This window comes from Triturus cristatus, chromosome 10, assembly GCF_964204655.1.
Source record: "Triturus cristatus chromosome 10, aTriCri1.1, whole genome shotgun sequence".
NCBI classification, from domain to species: domain Eukaryota; kingdom Metazoa; phylum Chordata; class Amphibia; order Caudata; family Salamandridae; genus Triturus; species Triturus cristatus.
In genome coordinates this window covers 394,793,126-394,818,582 of record NC_140593.1, presented here as the reverse complement: position 1 = coordinate 394,818,582, position 25,457 = coordinate 394,793,126, and the positions used below count along the sequence as shown (strand labels likewise).

At 43.6% G+C, this 25,457-nt stretch overlaps 1 protein-coding gene across 2 annotated transcripts in view; it reads left to right on the top strand.

Moving 5' to 3' along the window:
* The window catches only part of PALS2 (protein associated with LIN7 2, MAGUK p55 family member), an 814,942-nt gene that overhangs the window by 171,888 nt on the left and 617,597 nt on the right, over positions 1–25,457 (top strand). The window lies entirely within an intron of this gene.

Below are 25,457 nucleotides of genomic sequence, written 5' to 3'. Positions count from 1 at the left end.
AATGTGTGAAACCCATGGGTAAACCCATTTCTAAAAACTAGACATATTCCTAATTCAGCAATGGCTCTTTTGTGTAGATTGCTTATGGATTTCTAAAAGAAACTAATCATTGAAATAAAAAAAGAATTAAAATAGGTTGAAAAAAATAGCAATTGGTGACAGCGTTTTTAGGTCTCGCCTGACCCAGCGCATGCGCTGGTCTGGCGAGACTTTTTGAGAGGGCTCAAAAAGTGCTACCAGGCCAGCCTAGAGCTACAGTGTATGTGCGCGGGCACGCGCACCGCGCTTTACCGCGATTACTTTCACGGCCGCTTGGCATAGCCAATAGGTCTCGCTTTTGGGACCTTATAAGTATTTAGTTATGCAACTGTTGCATGGCTAAACACTTATAAGGTCCCAAAGGCGAGACCTATTGGCTATGCCAATGCTTGCTATGTGTGGATTCCCCCCCACTTATAGCAGATTTACAATAGTAAAACACTTATATCCCTCATATCCTTCTGGTTGCAATGATATTTAACGTTTGTTGGATGTCCAAAAATGCGCTTTACACAGAGCCTGCAACAGAGCTGTAGCTTGTAATGATTTTTTATTGTGCACCAGCCATGCAGCAATTCATATGGTAAAATATAGTGAAGGAAAAGTGAAAGCTATGCTTTTTAAATTTTTTTTACAAGATACTGAGTTTAGGATCAGTGGGTGGTTGTACTCCTCTGAATTTGCGCTTCCGATACTATTATGATTCAGAGGGCAATTTACAAAATGTGATCTTTGTTATACACTGGCTTACATTTGGAAGCCAATAATAGAATTTCAATTCATAATAGCAAATGTTTCATTCTTCTGAGTTCCACACTTCTCCTGATTATAATAGAAAAAAAGCTACCCACTTATGTGGATTGGGCTGGTGCCTGTGATGCCATAACCCACTAAACTTGACATGAAGACATCAAATTTCCTGTGCAAAAAATTACCTGTTTTGGCAAATTGGATATTAGGTCCTTGGCTTAGCCTTATAAAGTTTTGAAAATTAAAGACCCAGAGGAATCCAGGGTGGGTTATCAGCAGTCATTGGTTAAAAATTCAAATAACCTTCATAAATGTCACTAAATCAAATCTGAGAAATCTGTCATTAAGATAATTTGAGGTTTGGAAAGCTAAACCCATGACAGACTGGTTGTGAACCATAAAGCCTTGTCAAGGTGCCAACCATATTACTGTTCAATCACATGCCTTTCATGAGCACCACACAAAGCCATGCATACTGCCAGCCACGGACCCAACATACCACTCGCAACAACAAACCTCCAACATTAAAGGGCCCATCACATTGATATGCCCAAGACTAAAATGCCAATTACACTGCCACTCTCCCAATCGTCAGCCAACTTAAAATCAAACACACTTTTAGTCAGCCGAGAACCTTACAATTTGCCCCTATACACAAATGGCCAGCCTACTACAATATTTGTTCTGTCATGTGTGGCACTCATACCTTAACCACCTGCCTTCTACCTACACAAGATCCCTTTGAAAACAAGCCAATGCTAAGCTTTGATTGCCCCTTCATGTGTCTCTCTCCGAGTCCGGACTAATACTGTGCACGTGCGAGGTGATCCATTACTATCATCTCCATGTGGCAGCTTGCTTAGACTTGGGAAGACTTGTCTTTCATTTGCCTTCAGCACACTTACTGCACTACGTCCAGCTCCTTCCAGGAAGTAAGTTGGGAGTGTCTGAGTATGCACCTGTGTCCCATTCCTCGGACAGTTTGAGCACAACTAATATTGAAAACTGGGGCAAATATACTGGGACAGACTCTCCTAAGTTCTCTAAATATTACGTCGTTGAAAACAAAGTGGCTTAGGGTTTGGCCAAGAGGGTACTTCGTCAGAACATGGCACATCTCCTGTCCACTGTTATGCACTTGTAATACAGCCAACAGATCATCATTCATGTTTCGACTGAGGTTCTAGATGGCAATCAGGCAAAAGCAAGCAGTCAGAACTAGACCAATGTGTACCCCAGTAAAGACAGTGTTTCAAATCTAATTTACAGTTCATGTTTCCATATTAGAAGGAAGACTTTTTAAAAAGCTGCATAGCAAGTATTGGCTCATGAAAGGTATGTATCCATAAGCAGCCCTTTAGGTCAGATAATAACTCTTAATCTGTATCCTCCATTTCAGTCAGTTTCCCAGGGCTTCCCAAGTATGTTATAAGAAGACTGCAGGTCGTCCAGAATGCTGCTGCATGAATTCGTCATCGACTTCCAAAATGCCATTCAGCTTCCCCAGCCTTGGCTAGCCTGAACTGGCTTCCGATGCAAAAAAGCATCTATTTCAAGGCGCTGTGCATGGCCCATTGGACAATACATGGAAAAGGCCCTCCCCTCATTCGGCAATTTCTCATTCACTACATTCCGAGGAGGGCTTTACCGTCTGGAAACATAAAGTTGCTGACAGTACCCAAAGTTGTCTCTTAAAATAAACATCCTTTCAACCCTTCAAAAGTATCGGACCTTCGTTACAAATATTTGGTGCGATTTGCAGCCAGACGACTTCCAGCTAATTACAACTGATCCAAGAGTGGTGCTCAGACCCATGAGCAGCGTGAGGACATTCACCGTAGTGACGGCACCGTTTCTCATTAAGTCCTTTTCTTGGGGAGAAGATGTTAGCCTGACAGTTAGGGCGGTGGACTGGAGTCTCGGCAACGACGCTCAACATCCTGTGATTCTGGGCAAATCACTTAATCTCCCCGAGCCTAACAAAAATGAATGTGTCCTCATGTAACGCAACTGGTGCTCATGTAAAGCGCTCTGATACCCGATTTCAGGTCAAGTTCGCGCTATATAAAACTTCGGGAAAGAAAGGTGGTGCTCCCTCTTCAGCCAGCCAACAACTGACCTTTCAGAGAACACCACTACATCACCATAAAAAACATGCTATGTCATAGGTTAACATAGTTAAAGCTACATATAGTTAAAGGGTGGTTAACTTATCAGGCTACAACAGTTTAATTGAATTTTTTTTTACCGTTCCAGCATGACTGATAAACTTGTAAGAACGATAAAATGCAAAGTAAATGTGCGTGCGAGCACAAAAATAGAGAAACAAGCAGCCTGGTCGCAATTGTCTGATACCAGGTGCTCAGACAAGAACAACAATTAAAAGAAATAGTGGAGGAGCAGCAAGGTGCAACTTAAAAGATGACGGGTAGGGTGGCAGAGTGAGGTTAAGCAAATGATGGTGAGGGTGGTTGCCTAAAAACAAAAAAGTGTAACCTACTTTTTTGAGTAGTTTACACTTGATCAGTGTCTTAGGCTGATGTACACCCCCCAGAGCCAGTGCTTGAAGCTAGCTGAACCATAACCTTAGAAGAGGCCTAGAGTCATGTCTGAATCGTATCACTATGCCTTTCCTTGAAGCACTTTACATTAAGGGCCTTGTTGAACTGTAGTCCAAGATATATTTAAACAACTGTCCAGACCAGGATATTTGGTGTACAATATTGTAACATTTCGTGAAGTTAGTATTAAGGTTCTCAGGGAACTTAATTGCACCTCCACACTTATGCAGGTCAAAACCTCCTGCCAGAATCCTGTTCTAGTTAATATAGGGCATTTTGCATGCAATCATGAAGCAGAAACGGAAGCAGGAAAAGAAATGTGATGTTTCAGATCTACACTATCTGTCTGTCAGTGTATCTAATAGATATCAGACTCGCTGATAGTTTCTGCTATATCCAGAACTGTCAGTGAATCACTGCTGATTTACATCTCCCCTGGTTGATTCTATTGGTTAAAAGCCTGTCAGACAGCCTCTCCTCTGCTATCTTTAGCCATGTAGATTGTGTTTTGTGGGGCTCATTATATATTTTCCGAGTAGACCGAAAAGAAGACGTTGTCAGTTGTAAAAGAGGGCAACACGACTTCTGTGGAGGTCATACTTATGCCAAATATTTCTGCTAATAAGATGGACCATAGCTTTTGCAATTGGTTAGGAATGAGGTGAGCCTTGTGAGTTATCATCTGTCATCCTGAATGCAACACAAGAACTTTTGTCTTTTGCTCCTTGGTTTAATGCTCCTAGTGTCACGCGTTGAGGAGATCTATAAAGCAATGTTTATTTGTACCAACAGTAGATTAGTGCATCCTGTTGCTAGAAATACCAAAACTATCACACCAAATGGCTGACTGAGGCTTCAAGGCCCCAGAAAAAGTAGCCTAAGATTTTCAGCTACACTCCTCTTCTTTGGGGAAAGCCCTACCCACAGTCAGTCAGTCAAATGATCTTTATTCGGTTAAAAAAACATAAAAGAATATGCTGGGGTGGCTTGCGCGCCGCTGTGAGATGGCGGATCGCGCTTGAGCTCCGTTATGAGAGAGGGCCGACGGAGGCATTGCTGACGCTCAATATTGCCCTGCTCTGCGCAGAAGATGTTATCTTTCATGGGAAACTGCCGTGCACACTACGAGGGAGGTCTCTGGTGGTGAGGAGCGGCCAGAGTTCATTTATCGGCATTTTTATGTGACGCTTCAGGCTTTCACGAGCGGCCGCCATTTTGTTTCTCTTCTGTGAGGGAGTTTTCTCTCGTTTCTACAAGACGACGCTACTGGTCTATCCTGTCAGGAATGGAGGCATTCAGGAGCTGGTGACGTTTTTTCATTTTTCTTGAGCTTATTTGTCCTTTTTTACTATCGCCTATTGCTGAGAGACCCACTGTGTGAACTTTTTGAGGTTTCTGGTTTTTTTTCTCGTCGTCAAACGCACTGCCACTTCCTTATGTGAGGCTTTTTTTTGTTCTTGGCTTGATCCTGGTGGTTTTCGTAGTTGGTGCTTGACTACTGGCGCCTGTAGCACATGCTTCTTTTCGTGAGGTGTTTTTTCTGTCTGGGATCCTCTGGAATATTTTTTGCCCGGCTCTTTCTGATGCAAGTGCATGATTCCTTCCTGCCCATTTTTCCTCTCACACATTGTGGTTTTTACAACCCCTGGCATTCCTTGTTCTCACTCTTTCTGAGGAGGTGTATTTTGTTTTTGCTGAGGTGGTCTGCCCTATGGCTGAAAATATGGCCCCTTCACCGAATGCCAAAGACGTTAAGGAATCTAAATCATCTCTTAAGAGGTCCAAACAGGTATCCCCAACACCTGAGACTGCTCCTAAAGACACTAATTCGACTCTTGAGTCCATTCTGACGCGCCTTAATGAGGTTTATGAGATTGCGCAGTCTACTAAGACTAATACAGATTTACTGCAAGTGGAGGTGTTAGCCATCAGGAATGATTTCAAGGCCCTTTCCCTTCGTGTCTCAGGTACAGAAGCACGGATTAGTGGCGCAGAGGATACCATGCAAAAGCACTCTAGATCTCTCACGCAGATAGAGCGTTCTATGGCAGCTTTGAGGAAAGACCTCACTGAACAAGAGGATCGTAATCGTAGATCCAATCTGCGTATTTTTGGTCTTCCTGAAGATGTTGAGAAAGATGCATCTTCCATGATTGAGTTTCTTTATCAATGGATTCCGTCAACACTACAAATTTCTTTCCACAAAGAGTTTGAACTGGAACGAGCACACCGTGTCCCCTCCTTTCGCCCCAAGTCTGCTACGCAACCAAGAGCGATAATCTTTAAGCCGCTGCGTCACCAACATACAGAGCAGATTTTGGCGCATATGCGGAAGGTTAGAGCTGTCTCTTGGAATGGCCATCGTATTTCAATTTCTCAAGACTTTGCCAGAGACACGGTGATAAGGAGGAAAGGCTTTCTTAATCTCCGGAAGCGTTTGTCTGAAATGAATATCCCCTTCTCCTTTGCTGGTCCCTCAAAATTCCGCATTACTTTCAAGGGTCGTGTCAGAATTTTTGACGAACCTGCGGATTTGGCCTCGTTTCTGGATAATCAGATGGAGCTACAGATGGATCTTCAAACGCGGGCTTCACATGCTCCTGGTTCTTCTGGCACCTGAGGCGGCTATACATAATGCATGGTCTTTAGTCTCTGTCAGACCTATTAGGTCTTGCTGCTTGTAGATCTGCGTAATGGTCTTTATGTCCATTGGTCTTGACGTATTTTTGTCGTCTCTTGGTGTTCCCTTAGTATCGTTATGGCGTTTTGGTCTTTAGTGTTGTTAGTTTTAGTGTATAATCTTTTAAATTTTTTGTGGTAACTTCTCTTGTTGGCGTGACTTCACTTTTGTCCGCGTAGCGTCCTGTTATTCATTGCCTCCCCAGTTTGTCTTTCGACGTATTAGGTCACGGTCCTTCTCCTTCCAGGGGTGTGTCCTCGGTATGTGCGTCGATTTTTGTGGTGAAATTTGGTTTATCGTATTGTGTTGTGGTCGTTCCTTCTGCTTCATGTTTGTTTTTTGTTATTTCGTACTTTATGGAGTAGGTCATTGCCTGTTCCTTTGCTTTCTTTCATGGTGTTGCTTGGTTTGTCCAGATGTTTTATTCATATATGTTTATTAAGTGTTTATTTATGGCTATACTTAGTCAATATAGGTCGTTCATATAGTTGCTAGTTATACCTACTTTATTGTTTTTTTTCATTGAGTGATTTGTTTACATTGTGTTACTATTTGTTTTTCTTTCGAGTAGGTTAGTTTTTTTATAGATGCTTTGTACTTGGCAGTCATATGCCCCTCTTACCTACATGTTCATTTTCTTAGGCATGTATATTTATCTTGCCAGTTTGTGTGTATATGGCTTTATTTATTCATCTTTAAGTTTGTATATAGATTTTACATATTTATATATAGTACTAGGTCTCTTATCTAGCTGCCATAAGGGTTTCTCTGACTGTTATATGATAAGATGCTCCCTACCGTTTCTTATTATGCTTCATTTGTTTTTCCCATATTGTTTCATATAGATACCTCCTTTATTGACTTTCTCATTGCGTGATTTGATTACATTGTGTCATTAATTTTTTTTTTTTTCTCGAGTAGGTTAGTTTGTTTTAGAGATGCTTTGTTCTTGATAGATTTATGCCTCTCTTATCTACAGGTTTACTTACTTAGCCAAGCATATTTATTATACCAGTTTGCGTGTATATGGCCTTATTTATTCATGCCAAGTCATCTATGAGTGTGTATATAGACTTTACATATTTATATATAGTATTAGGCCTCTTATTTAATTGCCAGAGGGATTCACTGAATGCTATATTGATAAGATGTTATTTACCGTTTTTTTATTATATTTCACGTATTTTTCCCATATTATATCATACAGTATGCTTTAGAGTATATTTCTTCTTTTCTCTTCATTATGGTCCTTTTTCTTTTGTTGGAGTCCGCTTTGGTCTGGTTCTACCTAATATTATTGTTCTCTCTTAGTTCTCTTTCCACCAGCTCTTACTGCCTGTTCGTGCTTTCTTTTTCTCTCTTTTCTGCTCCTACCGTTCTCTATGATTTATTTTAGTTGTTATATATACAGTAATTTGGTCAAATGTGTTGCCTTTACAGTTTCTCATTTCGCTTTGTCTTCTAATATGTGATAATCATCTCCGGTTCTTAGCTTTTAGATAGTGCTCTCCTTTTAAATGTATAACCGGTTATGCACTGCTCTGGGGCTTTTTATGCTGTTGCTGTTATTTCTCCTGTTGGCCCCTCTCTCTTTCTTCCATGTCCCCCCTTGTATGAATTTGGTCTTTTTCAGACCTGCCGGATTGGCTCTTCTCGCTCTCTTTCTCTGTACTCTCCTGCTTTCTTTTTCCTCTTCTTTCCTTTCTTCTCTTCGGATTTCCTCTTTGGTCTCACCCTGTGTTGTGCTGGTTGTTGATGTCTGCTGGTTAGCCCTCCTGGTTGTTGCGCTTCATTTGCCACATATGGAATATCTTTTTTTCCTGATATTGGTTTTATGTCTGGACTAAATATACTTTCCCTTAAGGTTAAAGGGTTAAATCATCCAGTCAAAAGGTCAAAGATTTTGGATTACTGTAAATCTCTTTCTTCGGATCTCGTCCTTTTTCAGGAGACAAAGCTCTCTGCCAAGGAGGCGTTGTTTCTGAAGAAAGAGTGGGTCTTTGATGTTGCTTGTTCAGATGCTTGTGGCAAAAGGAATGGAGTAATTACCTTAGTCTCTAGACACTCTGGCTTATCTATCGTTTCCTCTGAACAGGATACGGAGGGGCGTTGGTTACTATCTAAGTTGTCCGATGGTAATGCTGACTTATTTGTCATGAATATTTATGCCCCCAATAAGGATGACCCGGCCTTTTGGAATGCGATTACCAAAAAGCTCGTGGATACTCCTCACTCTGGTAATCTTATTGTAGGTGGTGACTTTAACTTGCCAATGGATCCTATCTTGGATAGGAATTCTGCCTTTAACTTTCGTCCCCCTAAAGCACACAAACAAATGATTAATATGTGCTCTCTTACCCATCTTCAGGATGTATGGCGTCTTCATAATCCCACTGGTAGTGACTTTTCCTTTTTTTCTTCCCCTCACTCGTCCTTTTCACGCATTGACTATCTTCATTCATTCTTCTCTGGTTCAATTTTCTTCTTCTCCGCTTATTCACCCTATTTTAGTTTCTGACCACGCCGCAGTCACATTCACTCTTACCTCCTTTGTCCCTAGGGCACGAGCTCGCTCGTGGAGACTCAACACAGAAATTTTACATGATGAGTCCTTGGTGCGAGAGTTTTCCAATGACATTGAGACTTTTTTTACTGAGAATGTTGGGTCAGTTAGCTCTCCTGTTGTTCTCTGGGACTCTTTTAAATGTACTTTTCGTGGTCAGGTCATTAAATGTATGTCAAAGAGAAACGCAGCCATTAAAAAGGAACTTACGGACTTAGCAGATGAGATCAAACGTCAGGAATCCCTTTTCCGCCAATCTCAGAACAAGACCTGCCTCCAATCTATTAAAAATCTCAAATATTCATACAATACTATAGTCACTAAGAGAGCTCATATTGGCCTGCAGGCTCAGAAATCTAAGAGACTGCTGTTAAAAAATCGTGCGGGCAAGATTCTTGCTGCCACTTTAAAGTTCCAGGAATCTTCTTGTAACACTTTCCAAATTCCTTCTATTACTGACCAGCTTGGTAGGAAAAAATTTCAAACTACAGAAATCCTTGAGGTGTTCCGCGATTTTTATAACAATTTATATACCCCGTCGGCTCAAGCTTCTTTTGAACAATGTCAGTTCTTGAAGTCGGTTCCTTTGAAAGTTGTTTCGGAGGAAGATAATCATTCATTAAATTGCCCGATTACTGCTGATGAAATCATTTCCGCGATTAAAGCTACTCGGTCTGGTAAAGCTCCTGGTCCTGATGGATATCCTATTGCGTTTTATAAAACCTTTATTCCCGTGATTGTCCCGAAACTCCAAGCCGTTTTTGATGCGTTTATTAAGGATGGCTCTGTGTCTGGTTCTGCGGCGGATGCTACTATTGTAGTTATCCCCAAAGAAGGGAAGGATCACGCAAATCCCAAAAATTTTCGTCCCATATCCCTCCTTAACATGGAAGCCAAGATCTTTGCTAAAATTTTAGCTAAACGATTAGAGTCCTTTATTCCTCACTTGGTTCATCCCTCCCAAACAGGTTTCGTAAAGGGACGTCTTGCACGGGATAATATACGTACTTTTTGTCATATTCTTGGCGCCGCTAAACGATCTAATCTTCCGGCGGCAGCCTTGGCCCTTGACGCTGAAAAGGCCTTTGATAAGGTCTCTTGGCCTTTTCTTCGAGCGGTTCTATGTGCACATAATCTTGGTGATTCCTTTATTCGTATGGTTATGTCTCTTTACTCCCGACCTAGAGCTAATATACGGGTGAACGGTGCTACGTCTTCCTTTTTTAACCTGAGTCAGGGCACTAGACAAGGGTGTCCTTTGTCCCCTCTCCTATTTTTGTTGTCCATTGATCCTCTCCTCAGAATGATTGACTCGCATCCAGATATTAAAGGGTTCTCTTTTGGGTCTCATCAGATAAAAACTGCGGCAAATGCAGATGATGTTCTCATTTTTTCTGATGATATTGCTCTGGCCATCCCTGCTATTTCGGACACGATTGCTCTTTTTTCAAAAGTTTCAGGATACACTCTGAACAAAGATAAGACAGAGATGTTTCCTTTAAATGCTTACTGCTTCTCCTCTCATATGGGCTCGGCGGGCTTTAAATGGCAATCCCAACACTTAAAGTATCTGGGTATCTATTTTTGTTCCACCCTATATGCTACGGCTTCTTATAATGAATCCCAAACTATTCTTAAGGTGAGACGTCTTTTAGACAATTGGTCTCCGAAGCATATCTCTTGGTGGGGCCGTATGCAGACTCTAAAAATGATGATCACTCCTATTATTAATTTTGTTTCCTCTATGCTTCCAGTAAGGTTTTCTGATTCCTTCTTCCATGAACTTGATCTGCTCACTTCTAAATTTCTATGGAATGATAGAAGGGCTAGGATTGCTTATAAATTTTTACGGAAATCTTATGATATGGGGGGCTGTAATTTTCCTGATTGGGGGAAATATCAAACTGCTTTTCTGGCGTCCCAGGGTGCCCTTTGGTTTTCTTCCCCATCTATTTATGCTCCAGCCTGGTTGACAATAGAACAGGAACTGGCCTCCCCTCTTCCGACTGCATCTTTTTTGACCACAAACACCCTTTCTATTCCATTCTCTCGCTCTATTATTTTAGACACTATTGCTGCGGTTCGTAAGGTTGATAAGAGGGTAGCAGTTCCAATACATAAAACTAGATGGTCGTCTATTTGGCGCAATTCTAAAATCAAAATTAATATTGACCCTGAGTTGATGTCTTACTGGGCTGGGAAAGGTGTCTCACTTGTTAAACATCTCTATGATTCCAACAATGATCCTTCTCCTTTCTCATCCCTTGCTCAACATTTTTCTTTATCTAATTTAGATTTTTATACTTTTCTTAAGATTAAGGTTGCACTTGCTAAAGTACACCTTCATCCTTCTTCCCCGCTGATTACGCTCTTTCAGCTTTGGATCAGGACCGGTCATGTTGCGTCTCGGATTTATAAATTTTTATCGTCCTCTACACTCCCTTCCCATACTGTCACACAGCAAAAATGGTTACATCATTTTGACCATACTGTTACTGCCCATATCTCTTCTGATACCTGGCAAGATATTGGTAAATTTTCTCTTCGTAACAAAATTGCCCCCTCTCTATCGCAGTCTAAGTTTTTCTCTATTAATCTTCTTCATTGGACTCCCAGTCGTCTGTATTCACTTAATCTCAAAGATGACAATTTATGCTGGAGTTGTGGGCTTCTACCAGGCGATTTTCAACATATGTTCCTTGAGTGTTCCCTTCTCCAACCCTTCTGGGATTTAGTTCACAAACACCTTATGCTCATCTTTAACATCAAATTCCAACTGTCTCTTCCATTAATTCTCTTAGGTCCGTTGGCGGCCCCAGTCCCTCCGCCTTTAGATCCCATGGAGCTCCAGTTGCTGGACCTCTTGTTAACTATTGCAGTCAAGATAATTCTCATGGAGTGGAAATCCTTTTCGTCTGTCTCCTACCATACTTGGTGGGCCTGGGTTTCCTTTCTACGAAGTGCTCATACGTCAGTGGATCATGCTCATCTTTCTCCTTCTATTTCCTCTGGTGTATGGGAAGCCCTAGATTCATACATGAAGTTGGCCTCTGAAGGGGCGGTGGAACAATATCCCTTTGAGTTGTCTGGTTAGTGTTGTCTTGTGTGTTGGGTGATTCCTCTGGAAATCCTCTCTTCTTCCTTTCCTTCTCTCTGTCTCTCCTTTTCTTTCCTCTTCTCTTTCCTACTCTTTCCGTCTTTTCTTTCTTCCTTTCTTCTCTTTCCTCTTCTCCCTAATTTGCCATCTGTAGGTGATACTTTTGATATATATCTTGCCAGACATCATTTTGGGTCTTCCCTCCTTAACTATTTATTTATCTGTTGTCTGCAGATTAATGAATGACAATGAATTGCTCTCCTACCATTTAATTTTATATTAATGTATTTATTATCTTATTGTCTGATATCAATTGTATCATTTTGGTTTATATCTTATGTGTCATATTTGCGCTTTTAAAATAATAAAATTCTTTTGAAATGAAAAAAAAAAAAAAAAAAAACATAAAAGAATATAATACAATCATTATAATAAAATTATACAATATATACATCTCAGTGCAATAAAAACCATAAGCAACAATTCCATATAAACATTCCACCTATAGACCATTTGCAAAATACGCAAAGGGCGGAAACCACTGGCAATTTTGTACAATTGTGCTGTTGGTTCGTAAAGTGGCTTACACTTAGCATTCGCTTCAATCGCCCTGATGGTGCCGCTTTCTAAAATAATTTCGAGCATAAATAAATCTAAGTTTATCATAAAATTACAAATAGTAGAAATATAGATGTCCCAGCAAACGAATCATATGCAGCATTATGACCCATGCATAAGTCACCAAAGGTAATGTGACTAATTCATGTAAAACACTGCTTTCTTACAGCCTAATTGTACTATTCTCAGAAAGGTTTGTGTCCTAGCAAAATAAAACTGATTGTAACAGACTAAATGACTTGCCAACCAGATAGCACAGCTTTACTGCGGCTGCGATGAATCTGTATACTGTGAGGCATACCACTTTGTATTGTAACGGTTGTAGAAAGATAAGGCTGGTCTGCATATTCTGATATTGTGAGATCTGAGAAGGGGGATTACATTTTTTTTTCTTGGTGCTCTGTTTAGGCCACAAAAGAAAAAGCAATGCAGCAAGGACTGAGAGGTATCTGAGTCACGGGGACAGGGCACAAGATCCTTGTCGCAGGAAGCTTCTCTTCGGTAGGAAAACAAAAACAAATGTGCAATGTTAAGGTGGCATCTTGCCAGGTAGTACCTCTGAGTACTTTGAACAATATGTAGGTGGAGCTCCATACAACTAGTGGTAATTAATGGAGTATTGGCCACCACAATCCTCTTTCTAGACTCAGATGCTACTCTTTCTCCTAGACATTAGAGACAATAGATCAGTTTTGGCTGATACTCTTATCTAGAGTGCTGATATTCCCGGAGTTTAAGAGTTCTGGGCGATAAATTAAATATAATTGAGCCTTCACTTAGGACGACCATTGAATGTTGCAGTCTTTGTCTAGATTCATACAGTGGGCAATCTTCTAGTCTAGACAAAATCGACAGCTACAACAAAATTGGTGCAATCTTTATGAGGTACCCTACATGTTGTTGATCCAGTTCTTCATGACATACAGAGGCAGGTATACTCTTGAGGACACGTAGCAACCTTCGTACAAAAGTGTTTTCACTTATCTGTAACGGCAGTGTCATAGGGCCCCCAAATACCTGTGCCTTATGTGGTAATCAATATACATCTTGCCTCATAAATGTTACATATCGCCTCCAAGGGTGATAAACCCAGTTAGGCAGCAAACTTAAATATTTCAGCCATTGGCTGTTCGAATGGAAAACTTCTCACTCTCACCAGATGTTGACAGATATCTTTATTGTCGATGGGGATCCCCAAATATGTGAAGGACAGCACATACAGCAATTTGGTACCACTAACGTGGGATGAGCTCAATTTACTCACCAGGCGGTCACAGACCATAGTGAAAGATTATGATTTATTAGTGTATAGTCCCAAAGCATCGATGAAAACTACAACATTTTCCAGTGACTTTTGCAGGCCTACCCCAGTTCTAGATAATTGAAGGGAATCGTCGACATACATAATTACCAGCAGGCTCTTGGTTCCCTCCCTTGGTGGATCTGCCTCGATTCCCAACAAGGATGTCTCAAGGTCATAAATATAGAGATCAAATAAGAAGGGGGCCAGGACACAAACCCCGCCTGATCTATGGATGAGTAAATTCTCCATTTGATCTGTAACTAATACATCCCTCTACGTCCTCATGTAGTTTAGTAAGTGCACAATCTGGGGACCCACTTTCCTTACCAACATCTTCCTCCATAGCTTCCTTCTGTCAACATTATCAAGTTCAGAACTGAGGTCCAGAAGACACGATGTACGCACCCTCCTTTTAACTTTACTTACTTACTGATTACTAGATGAAGGTTCGGGCACTGGGCTAGGGGTTCAAGGCCCTACCTAAATACGAACTGCACAGCCGATAAAATACCCTTCTCAGAGGCCCAGGTCTTAGGCCAATCATAGCAAGATTATTCCCATCTCTTTTGTCATAGTTGATAAGGGAAAGGAACGGTAGCAGTACAGGTCGTCTCGGTCCCCCTTCTTAAAGATCAGGACAGTGATAGCCTTCGACCTCGACTTTGGAGGACTAGCACGAATTGCACTACACAACACGTTTACTAAGAGTGGAGCCCAAGGGCCTAGATTGCTTTTTAAAAAGATAAATAGGGACTCCATCTAGGCTGGATGCTTTATTGCTCGGACTCTGTTCTACCGCCCAAATAACCTAATTGGTGGGAAATCTCTTTCCGTTGGACTTGAAGCATTTGTAACTATATTACTAGTCATATCTACCAATACATTAGATTCACAAACCTTTGTAAAATGTGTCACCCACAGATGTTTTGATATGGTCACATCATTAATGGTATTATGGCCAGTCTCAAAAAAAGGAGAATTTACAATTCTCCAAAAAAACAGAGACATTGTATGTATTACTTGCCTTTCATAGATGCTCTGAAGCCTCCTGTCTTATGGTTTCTTGCCTTGCCCCTCCCACAGATTCTCACTGAATCTCTAATTCTGCCTTTACCTCTCTGTATCCTAGTGTTCAATAAAATATATTTTATTTTCTGTCATGACAGAACATAACAAAAAGCAAGTAGATGTTGCACTTGGACAGAGATTTCTTCAACAGCGTCAAGACCCTGTGCTCTGTACCTGCTGTCACAAGTAGTACAGGTGTTAATTTAAAAAGCTGAGGTCAAAACGAATCTACTATCTCTTGTGCAAATGAAATTTCTGATAATTGACTATAGGTTCTCATATTAGAAAACAAAGCAGAGGAGAAGAACAAAGATGTAGTTGAGGATACCTGTGTTTTTTTTTAAACCCTTTCATTACTGGGGAGTTTGCACACCTCTAAACTGGAGCTTTTTTCTGAAAAATTTATATAATTTGATTAAATACATAATTCTTTGGTCCATATAAACTGTGTATTGATTCAAACCCTGTATCAATAGTTCATTGCAGCCTGAAAATACAATGAAAAATGTGGCTATATTGTCATTTCTTAAGCCAATCTGCTTAATATTATGTTGCATCCCTCAAATAAACAAACCTAAATATTGGACTACTAATAGGAAATGTTGCCTTGAGTGCCTGGAGTTTGATGATACCAAATTTGTTGGCGTTCCAAGAGAATGTAATCACTACAATCTGTTATGTGATGTTCTCGCGTATCGCTAAATTGTGGCAGAATCACTGTTTATGATCCACTGTTAATGTCTATTTGGAAAGTATGAAAGCTATATATTTTCTAATTCTGTTAGACCTAATAAATCAATTGGATCAAACCAGACCTCCCGTGCCCTGACTGACTGGCTGCCTGGTAAAACATGCTCAACATGATGGTTTTCACAGTTTTAGTATTTTTGTTTTCCAAAATGTGCCAGTTCCCTCTGGTCGCCCATGTGCAGGACATGACCCCCAACTTTGTTTCTCTGGCTCCTCTGCGTATGGGGGTACCGAACAAGAATGGGTTTTCCATGGTTTCAGTGTATCCACAGTTGATTAAGTGGCTGCAGTGTGTTTTGGAAACTTGGAAAGCAACTGAAAGTGAAATGCTGCTTAAGGTCCCAGAATTTTGAGTGATTGCTGCTATCGCCCGTGATCTGCATGTAAACTTGCCACAACAGTATATTTTTTAACATCTTCACAGCCTAAGGTTGCTACCCCTGTGTGCCAGACATCCCATGCTGTGGTTGGCTGACTGAGAGTCCACATTGAATTTGCAGGCACTGTGTTTTTATTGCCGAGAACTAGCATATAGTGAATGTTTATGTTTGGCCTCCTTCACCCAAGAAAAGTATGTTGCTCTGGTGTATGCATATCTTCTTTCCCCTGAGTCTCTTAAGTGTCTGGATTCCTCTTAGAGGATACTAGTTAGAATCCTGGCTTTGGAGCATAACCACGAAAGTTATACGTTATTTGAGAAATCATGGTTGCTAAATGTGAAACACTTCTGTACGGTCCAGTTAAGTTCAAGTGACCTGAAAAAAAAAATAACAATTATAAAAGCTATATCATATATTGATGAATGTCTAAAACTTACCATTTTCTATTATGTAATTCCAAGAATCCCTCAATGCAGAGGCCAAGTTTGATGGTCAACATAAAGAACAGAATCAAGAATCTTTCCTAGCTCTCTTTTTCTAGCACGCTTTTTAATGTTTGATCATTTCCTTCTTTAAAGTAGATGGCACCTTAGTGGCATAATGTGGCTGTAAAGGAAATTGACATTCTTCCAACTTTCTGCTTCTGGGACATTAAGCTGGCCTTAAAGCACACCTGATACAATAGCAATGTGGAGCTTGAAAAATGACTTCTTGAATCTTTGTTGCACACTTTTAGAGGACAAATGGATTGAGCAGACTCCTTTACACAGGGTGCATGGACAGTTTTTATGCCTTAATATAGAATTTCTTATGGCATCTTGAATGCGTCATTTGATATGTTGAGTCTCGACACCAGCAATGTACTACTTGTTGTCTAGGACACGTTTTTGGTTGTGTGTCCTGACCTTCCGCAGTATCTTCCATTGGTGACTCATTATGCGCCATAGTCAACAATTGCAATTTCTTTTTATCTACAAAGTCTGTAGATTTCATTTTTAAGGTTTCTCCCCATTCTTGTTGTTATGCCACCAGCTGAACGGAAACAGCCTTTCATGGTGATTTTGACCCTTTTGTGCTAAGGGATATATTCCCCGCGCCCCTCAAAATCTGATGAAAGGGGTAGGAGGTTGTCTAATGCCCTTGGTCAGGCTGGCCTCGCCAATGTAGGGATAATTGTGGGAATCCCATTTGACCAAAGACCAAATTTTGTGGGATCCGGTAAAGGGTCAACCATCGATTATGTTTCTGTCTCAAGGTCCCTGAAAAACGTGTACGGGTGGAGAGTTTTGGAGACCTGCTATAGTGACCATAATCTTATTGAAGTTATTATGTAATTACCCGCCAGTAGAAGCTATAAAGTCGCTCCTTGTTTAACTGGTTTGCCAACCAAAGATACCAATCTGAAAATTAAATGACTGAGTATCTCGATCCCAGCCCTGTTTAATTCTCTAATTGGGTCTAATTTGAGCCAGATTATGGACTCATTACCCCTAGTAGGTACTTCCCCAGTTGGTGTTTTGGAAGCATTTCAATCTCTAAATTTTAACGACTAAGTCCATCATGCTTGATCTTTCTGGCACGAGATGGGCCCCAAAAGTTGCCTGGTTTGATTAAAAATTGCAGGGTTTCAAACTAGCATTTTAGGAAAGCCCTTAGTGCCCAGCCAAGAATTCAACAAAATGTTTTAGCAAGGGCAACTTATAAGGCAGCTATTTGGGTTAGGAAGCAAACCATTAAAGAGGAAGCCTGGCAGCGATTGACATATACTTGTAATTCTGGTGATGTAAAGGGATTTTGGGAGATAGTCAAAGGGAAACAGTTGTCCCCAGGTATGCTCGATGTTTTAGGCACTAACCCATGGGTGGCACACTTTAAAACGATTTACTCAATGGGAACCGTGAAGCTCTCAGGTCTCAAGCACCCACGTTCCCACTGGGCATCATCTTTGACCTGGAGGAAGTATACTCTGCCATTCAGGTAAGCCCTTCGAATAAGGCTCCTCGGCCTGATGGGGTCCCTATGGACCTTTATAAGGTGAATATTCCCTTTTGGACTCCTCTGCTAACCATTCTTCTATGCAGCTGCTTTAGATTTCATCCTTAGGTCCTGGAAAGCTGCTACTATTGTGCCTGTTTTTAAGAAGTCTAATAGGTAGAATCTCTGTTGCGATAGACCCATTTCCCTTTTAAACTATATAATCAAAGTGGCTGGTCACATAATCTTAAAGAGAATAGATGATTGAGCCCAACTTAACATCCTATGTCCTGTTCAGTACGGTTGTAGTGATGGTAGGGGAACTCTGGAGCAGTGTTTAAACCTCTACCTGTTGATTGAGCAATATGTTGAGTCAAAAAAATGGACCATTTACCTAGCGTTCATGGATTTGAGTAGCGCCGTTGAGTTATTAGGTCAAAGTTGTGGAATGTATTGACTTAGGAATGCCCCAGCCATCGATTTGATTTTGTACAGGCTTTATACATGGACATTGCTGCTTCTGTTAGGTGTGGTTTGGAAGGGGAATGTATGAACTCCTGCTGCCTCACCCGAGGAATCAGGCAGGGTGGTGTCTTGGGGCCTCTTTTTTTAAAAAAAACATTTTTTTTTTATACTATATATAAATTGACTGAACAACTTTTTGCCAGTAAACAGGAAGGACGTGCCCAAAATTAAATCCACACTTGTTCCTTCCTTGTTATAGGCAGATGATGCAGTGTTACTATCTCGTACGTTGAATGGTGTTTGGGGCCTTGTGGATTTGTTTGTTAAATTTATAGATGAGATCGTTCTGGACACAATTTTATTTTTATTTTTTATATTTTTTATTGAGCAGCTAGAATGGGCATAAAAACATTATAGGATAATCAATGATCAAGGATAAAAAAAACTTATGAAAACCTCAAACAAAATCTAATAACCTCAATTAATTAATAGCATTTAGCTGTTATGGTTGATACGAAGCAGGAAACCGGTACAAAAAGTGTAGCATACAGTCATTTCTAAACTCTCAATTTCAGAAGGATACAAATGGTGAAAAATACTTAAACGTAGAATATATAGACAACCCTACATTATAGTTCTTATCGTTACCCTTGGCCAACCCAGAAAAGATGTGCATATTTACTAATCCTGGACTTCTTATATAGATAAAGTGTCCTATGCTAAAGTGCTAAGTGCCGGACATTAATTAATCATTATTAAAAAATTTCCAGTTTCTAGTAAACTTATTCATTGCCCCAACTCTTTTAGCGTAGGCCTCTTCAAACGTTTTTGTCCTTTTCATTTTATTCACCCATTTTAGATAAGAAGGAATCTCCTCTGATCTCCAATTTTGAAGAATTAGGGAGCGGGCTACTGAAGAGCAGATCGCTATATAAAATTCTTCGGCTTTAGACAAGTCAGATCTTTTTATTGAAATACCAAATAAAGCAACCTCAGCTTCAGGATCAAGCCTCTTGTCAATAGCCTGACTTATTGATAAAAAGATTTTACGCCAAAATATTTTGAGTTTAGGGCAAGTAAAAAAAATATGAAGCCAGTCGCCCCCCTTTTGAAGTTGGCATCGGAAGCATTTATTTTCAACTCTCGGAAAGCGTTTATTTAAAGCTTTTGGAGTAAAATAGGCCAGCCAACGGGATAAAAACGACATCCTTTTGAAATTGGCAGCTCTAAGGGCCTTACCTCTTAACTGGGCGATCTGCTCCCATTTCTGCCTCGAGAAGGAGCAGTTAGTTTCATAAGTTATTTTGGCCAAGATACCTTCAACCAAAGACGACTCTTCCCCCTTACTCAATAAAGCATACCAATTCCCCACTCCTTTTAATTTCGCTTTATATAGGGCATTAGCCAGAGATGATTGTGACCCGCATTCCGAAGACTGTATTTATTTATTTATTTATTAAATTTACAATATGCAAATATTCCAAAAACCCCATCTTTAATTGATGACTAGACCTGTCCTGGACCTCTTGCCAGGTGATAAGTTTCCGGCTTAGAAAAAAAGGGCCCAAATCGCCCAATCCAGAATCTCCCCATTTTTTGAGCTTACTAGAATGAATTTGTAGCCCAAAGATCTTACACTCTTCCAATTTTAAGTAATAGAATCCACCGGACCCTACCAGTTTAAAACAAGACTGTAGTCTGTCGCAGAATTCCCTAATAGTCTTATACCTGGTCTTTTTGGGTAGTTTAACTGTTTTTAAAAATCGGGACTTGCGAATCTGCTTCATGTATCATTCTGTGATAAAAAAAACATATCAAGCAGCCTATTAGGATCCAATAAACGTGCTGCGAGATCCATAATCGCTGCCATATAATCAAAACGAATATTTGGCAATGCTAATCCCCCTTGAGCAGTTCTCAACTGCAATACTGGCAACTTGACCCTGGATGCTTTCTTATTCCAAACAAAATCGCTGATCAATGACTCAATTTCTTGAAAGAAATTAGAGTTGATCTTTAACGAAACATTTATAAAAAGAAAAATGAATAAGGGGAGTATTGACATTTTAATTAATGCTACACGGCCAATTAAAGTTAAAGGAAGAAGAGTCCATCTATCAAGCAAAATTCTTGTTCTGGACACAAATATTGCCAAAACTCATGATATGGTTTGTGGGAGACAGCTCTCTAAAACTAGACCAGTAACTATTAAAGGGAATGCCATCTCACGGATGAGTGCTTTTTCCTATCTGGGCATTACCTTGGACCAATATAATAATTGGATCCCCTGTATGGCTTTTAGATGCCAGTGTATTAGTGAAGCTTGTTGCGCTCTTTTTAGGTTTTCCTCAACGATAGACAGTAAACCAATTGTTCCATTGTTGCAAATTTACAGAACGAAATGTTTACCAGTCCTGACATACGGTGCTGCCATGTGGGGGTACCATAATTGTTTGAGAATGAGAACCGGTTTTGTAGGAGTCTACCTTGGAGTAGGCCCTGCTAGGTCTAGTTTTTTCCTGCATGAAGAGCTTAACCAAGGTTACATAGAAGTTTTTTTTTTTTAAAACCTTTATTTTTCATTTTCGTTGTTCACAAAACAGTAAACATAACCTTCAGTGCATATCAACTGCGCTGTTAGCTTGTTTCCTTAACCAGCCTCCCTGTACCCTACAAGCAGTACATGCAACATCATTGTGTACACCAAGTCTACAAGCCGAACTAATTTATGCATTGAATACGTCCACACTAGGTGACCTCATCGGAGGACATCAATGTACCCAATGTACAAAATAACCAATCTATTGACTCTGGTCAGAGTCCGTGTTACCATATGTATTAAACTAATCCAACCTAGGCCTCCAAGCCTCTCATGCTTTTGGAGCCCTCATCAGTGTGGGAGATACATAAATGGTGCTCTTCCCCGGTCCCCTACTCCAAGACATCCTTGACCCAAAGGTCTGTGCTTGGCACCCGGGGCCCCATCCAGCCTATGACGACCCTGCGCTTGGCTAGGAGCAATGCTGGTTGCAAAAATTTGTAAGCATTTTGTGTTTGTGGGATCGCTGTGCTATCCTCTGCAAGCACATCGTCAGCAAGCAAGGACACTCCAGGATCACCTCTTTTTAGTAGTTTAAGACATTTGTACATTGCCATGCCAAATGCAGAAAGGTGGCGTCTTCCTCCCCACAGCGAGCACATTTTTCTGCCCTGGTCGAATCTCTGAATCCCGGCGGGTGTGATACATGTACAGTGTAAAAAATTGAAGTGCAGCAGTTTGAAACTATGATTACACGACCCCTGTGCCTCCCACAGACGGACGCTCCCCTCCACCGCTCTGCTGACCTACCTGCCTCCGCTGCCTGACGCCTGATTGCCGCATCCTTCACTTACCTGCCTCCGCTGCCTGACGCCTGACTGCCGCCGCCGCATTTTTAATTATTTATTTTTTTCTCCTCACTTACCTGACGCCGCTGCCTGCCTCCTGCTCCCAGGTAACGCCTGCTGCCTCCTGGCCGCTCCCCACGCCGCTGCCTGTACTCCTCTCGCTAGCTGACCCCCGCTGCTCACCTGGTCACTCCTGGTGTCCGCCGCTTCCCGCCGGTTTCCCGCCGCCGCTGCCCCAGGCGCACCCTCCCAGTCCCGCCTCCACCCACAGTCCCGCCCCCCCTCCCTGCCCATTGGCCACCCCGCTCCCGCCTCCCGCTGACCCTCCCTCCCGGCTCCTTATTTATGACGCCCCTTCAGCGACCGCGCAGCGGGCGTGCCTTATGTGCGCCGAAGGTGCGCCAAAGGTAAGCCCGTCTGCGCCCGTCCGTGCCTGGACCGCGCCCAGCGCCAGACCCCCTGGCCCCCGCGCTCAGCGCCAGAACCCCCGCAGGACCTACGACTTCGCCACGCTCATCGCACTCAACACCGCCCGAACCCCCGGATGCTACCAAGCAACCCCACGACGCACCCATGGACCCTTCGTCTGCCGATCCTGCAACTTCTCCTGCCTCCGATCCTGCACCGCACCCGCCAGAACTGGAAGCAGTAACCACCTGAAGTGCATCCTGCTCAACACCCGCTCCGTCCACAGACACGCCGTCGAGCTCTGGAACCTCCTCGACACCGCATCCCCTGACGTCGCCTTCCTCACGGAAACCTGGATGAACGCCTCCTCAGCCCCCGACATCGCCATAGCCATCCCGGACGGCTACAAGATCATCAGGAAGGACCGCGTCAACCAGACCGGAGGAGGCATCGCCATCGTACACAAGAGCACCATTCGCATCTCGGCTGACTCCATCGACACATTCGGCGCTGCCGAATACCTCCACTTCCAGGTCCGCACCGACCCCAAGACGACCCTCAGAGGCACCCTCATCTACAGACCCCCGGGACCGCGGGCACAGTTCTGCGATGACATCACGGACTACATCAGCCCACACGCCCTCCACTCCACCGACTACATCCTCCTCGGGGACCTCAACTTCCACCTGGAGAACAACAACGACCACAACTCCACCACCCTGCTGGACAACCTCGCCAACCTCGGACTCAAACAACTGGTCAACACCCCCACGCACCACGCCGGCCACACGCTCGATCCAATCTTCTCCTCCAGCAAGCACGTCTCCTTCAGTCACTCCACCGGGCTCCACTGGACCGATCACAGCTGCGTCCATTTCAGCTTCACAAAGAACACGACCCACCACCACCCGAAGCAGGCCCCACACCGAAACTGGAGCAAGATCTCCGCTGACCAGCTCACCATCTCCCTCAGCCAGAACCCCCCCGGCAGGACAACGGACCCTAACACTGCAGCCTGCAACTTCACACAGTGGCTGTCCGCAAGCGCCGACAACCTCGCCCCACTGAAGGACCCACTTACCAGGCCCAGGAGCAAGAAGGCCCCCTGGTTCACCGACGAACTCAAGGACTCCAAGAAGGCCTGCCGCACCCTGGAGAAGGCCTGGCTCCTCGACAAGACCGCCGACAACATGACCGCCCTCAATCTCGCCACCCGCAGACATCACCAGCTCATCCGCACCACAAAGAAGAAATCACTGAAGGAACGATTGGACAGGAACGCCCATGACAGCAAGGAGCTCTTCAACATCGTCAAGGAATTCTCCAACCCCAGCACTGGCAACAACGACCTCGCCCCCTCACAGGACCTCTGCGACTCCCTCGCCTCGTACTTCCACCGCAAGATCGCCGACATCCACAACCGCTTAGGCGCACACCCCCCGCGCCCATCGGTCGAACCAACGCACCCAGCCGCCACCCTCCAGACATGGACCGAGGTGACCCCTGAAGATACTACTCGCATCATGAACACCATCCACTCCGGATCCCCGACCGACCCAAACCCTCACCACGTCTTCAACAAAGCGGCCCCCACCATCGCACCCCACCTCCGAGACATCATCAACGCCTCCTTCGACACAGCAACCTTCCCGGAGAGCTGGAAGCACGCCGAACTCCGCGCCCTGCTGAAGAAACCAACAGCGGACCCGACCGACCTCAAGAACTTCCGCCCCATCTCGCTCCTTCCCTTCCCAGCCAAAGTCATCGAAAAGGTCGTCAACAAGCAACTGGCCGCCTTCCTCGAGACGAACGGATCCCTCGATCCATCACAGTCCGGATTCAGAACCAACCACAGCACCGAGACCGCCCTCATCGCAGCCACGGACGACATCCGAACCCTGCTCGACAACGGTGAAACAGCAGCACTCATCCTCCTAGACCTCTCCGCAGCATTCGATACGGTCTGTCACCGCACCCTAGTACAACGCCTCCATGACACCGGCATCCAAGGGAAGGCCCTGGACTGGGTCACCTCATACCTCTCCGGAAGAACACAGAGGGTACGCCTGCCTCCGTACCGCTCGGAGGCCACCACAGTCATCTGCGGCGTCCCGCAAGGATCATCACTCAGCCCTACGCTCTTCAACATCTACATGAAACCTCTAGCGGCCATCGCTCGCCAACACAACCTGAACATAATCTCCTACGCCGACGACACCCAGCTGATCCTCTCCCTCACCAAAGACCCCGACACCGCCAAAGCAAACCTCCACGAAGGGATGAGAGATGTCGCCGAATGGATGAAAGACAGCCGCCTAAAGCTGAACACGGACAAGACAGAAGTCCTGATCCTGGGATCATCACCCTCCGCGTGGGACGACTCCTGGTGGCCCCCGGCCCTAGGCACCGTACCCAAACCAACAGACCACGCACGCAACCTGGGCTTCATCCTGGACTCCACCCTTTCAATGACCAGACAAGTCAACGCCGTCTCCTCATCCTGCTTCCTCACACTCCGCATGCTCCGCAAGATCTTCCAATGGATTCCGACCGAGACGAGGAAAACGGTCACCCAGGCCCTCGTCACCAGCAGGCTGGACTATGGAAACGCCCTCTACGCCGGAACAACAGCCAAACTTCAGAAGAGACTCCAGCGCATCCAGAACGCCTCCGCCCGACTCATCCTGGACATCCCTAGACGCAGCCACATCTCGAGCCACCTCAGAGACCTGCACTGGCTCCCGGTCAACAAAAGGATCACGTTCAGAATCCTCACCCAGGCGCACAAATCCCTCCACGACCTGGGCCCAAGGTACCTCAACGACCGCCTGACCTTCTACACACCCACCCACCAGCTACGATCCGCGAACCTGGCCCTCGCCGTGGTCCCCCGCTTCCAGAGAGTCACCGCCGGAGGAAGATCGTTCTCCTATCAGGCTGCGAAGACATGGAACTCCCTGCCGGTCCACCTGCGGCTGACCCGGGACCACCTCGCCTTCAGGAAACAGCTCAAGACCTGGCTGTTCGAGCAGTAGCAGACCCCACTCCCCAAGCGCCTTGAGACCCGTCCGGGTGAGTAGTGCGCGATATAAATGCCATGATTGATTGATTGATTGATTGATTACATGACACCCTTCGCACCAGACCACATTCAAGATCCCAATCTAAGTACTAAATCGGGGTGCCCAGGTCTGCCTCCCAAGCCGTCCTCCCTCAGCAAGGGATTTCTAAAGTATCCTCCCTGAGAGCTTTGTAGAAAAGTGTAATAAGGTGCCTGCCCTCGACCCTGTCCCATGTCAATGGTGTCCTGAAACGTAAGGAGTCTTCCCGAGTAGAGATTGCTTGCCAAAAGGCATCTCCCCTCCCTCCATCTTTCTATAGATATATCCTGATCTATGGATCTAAAGGGTTCAA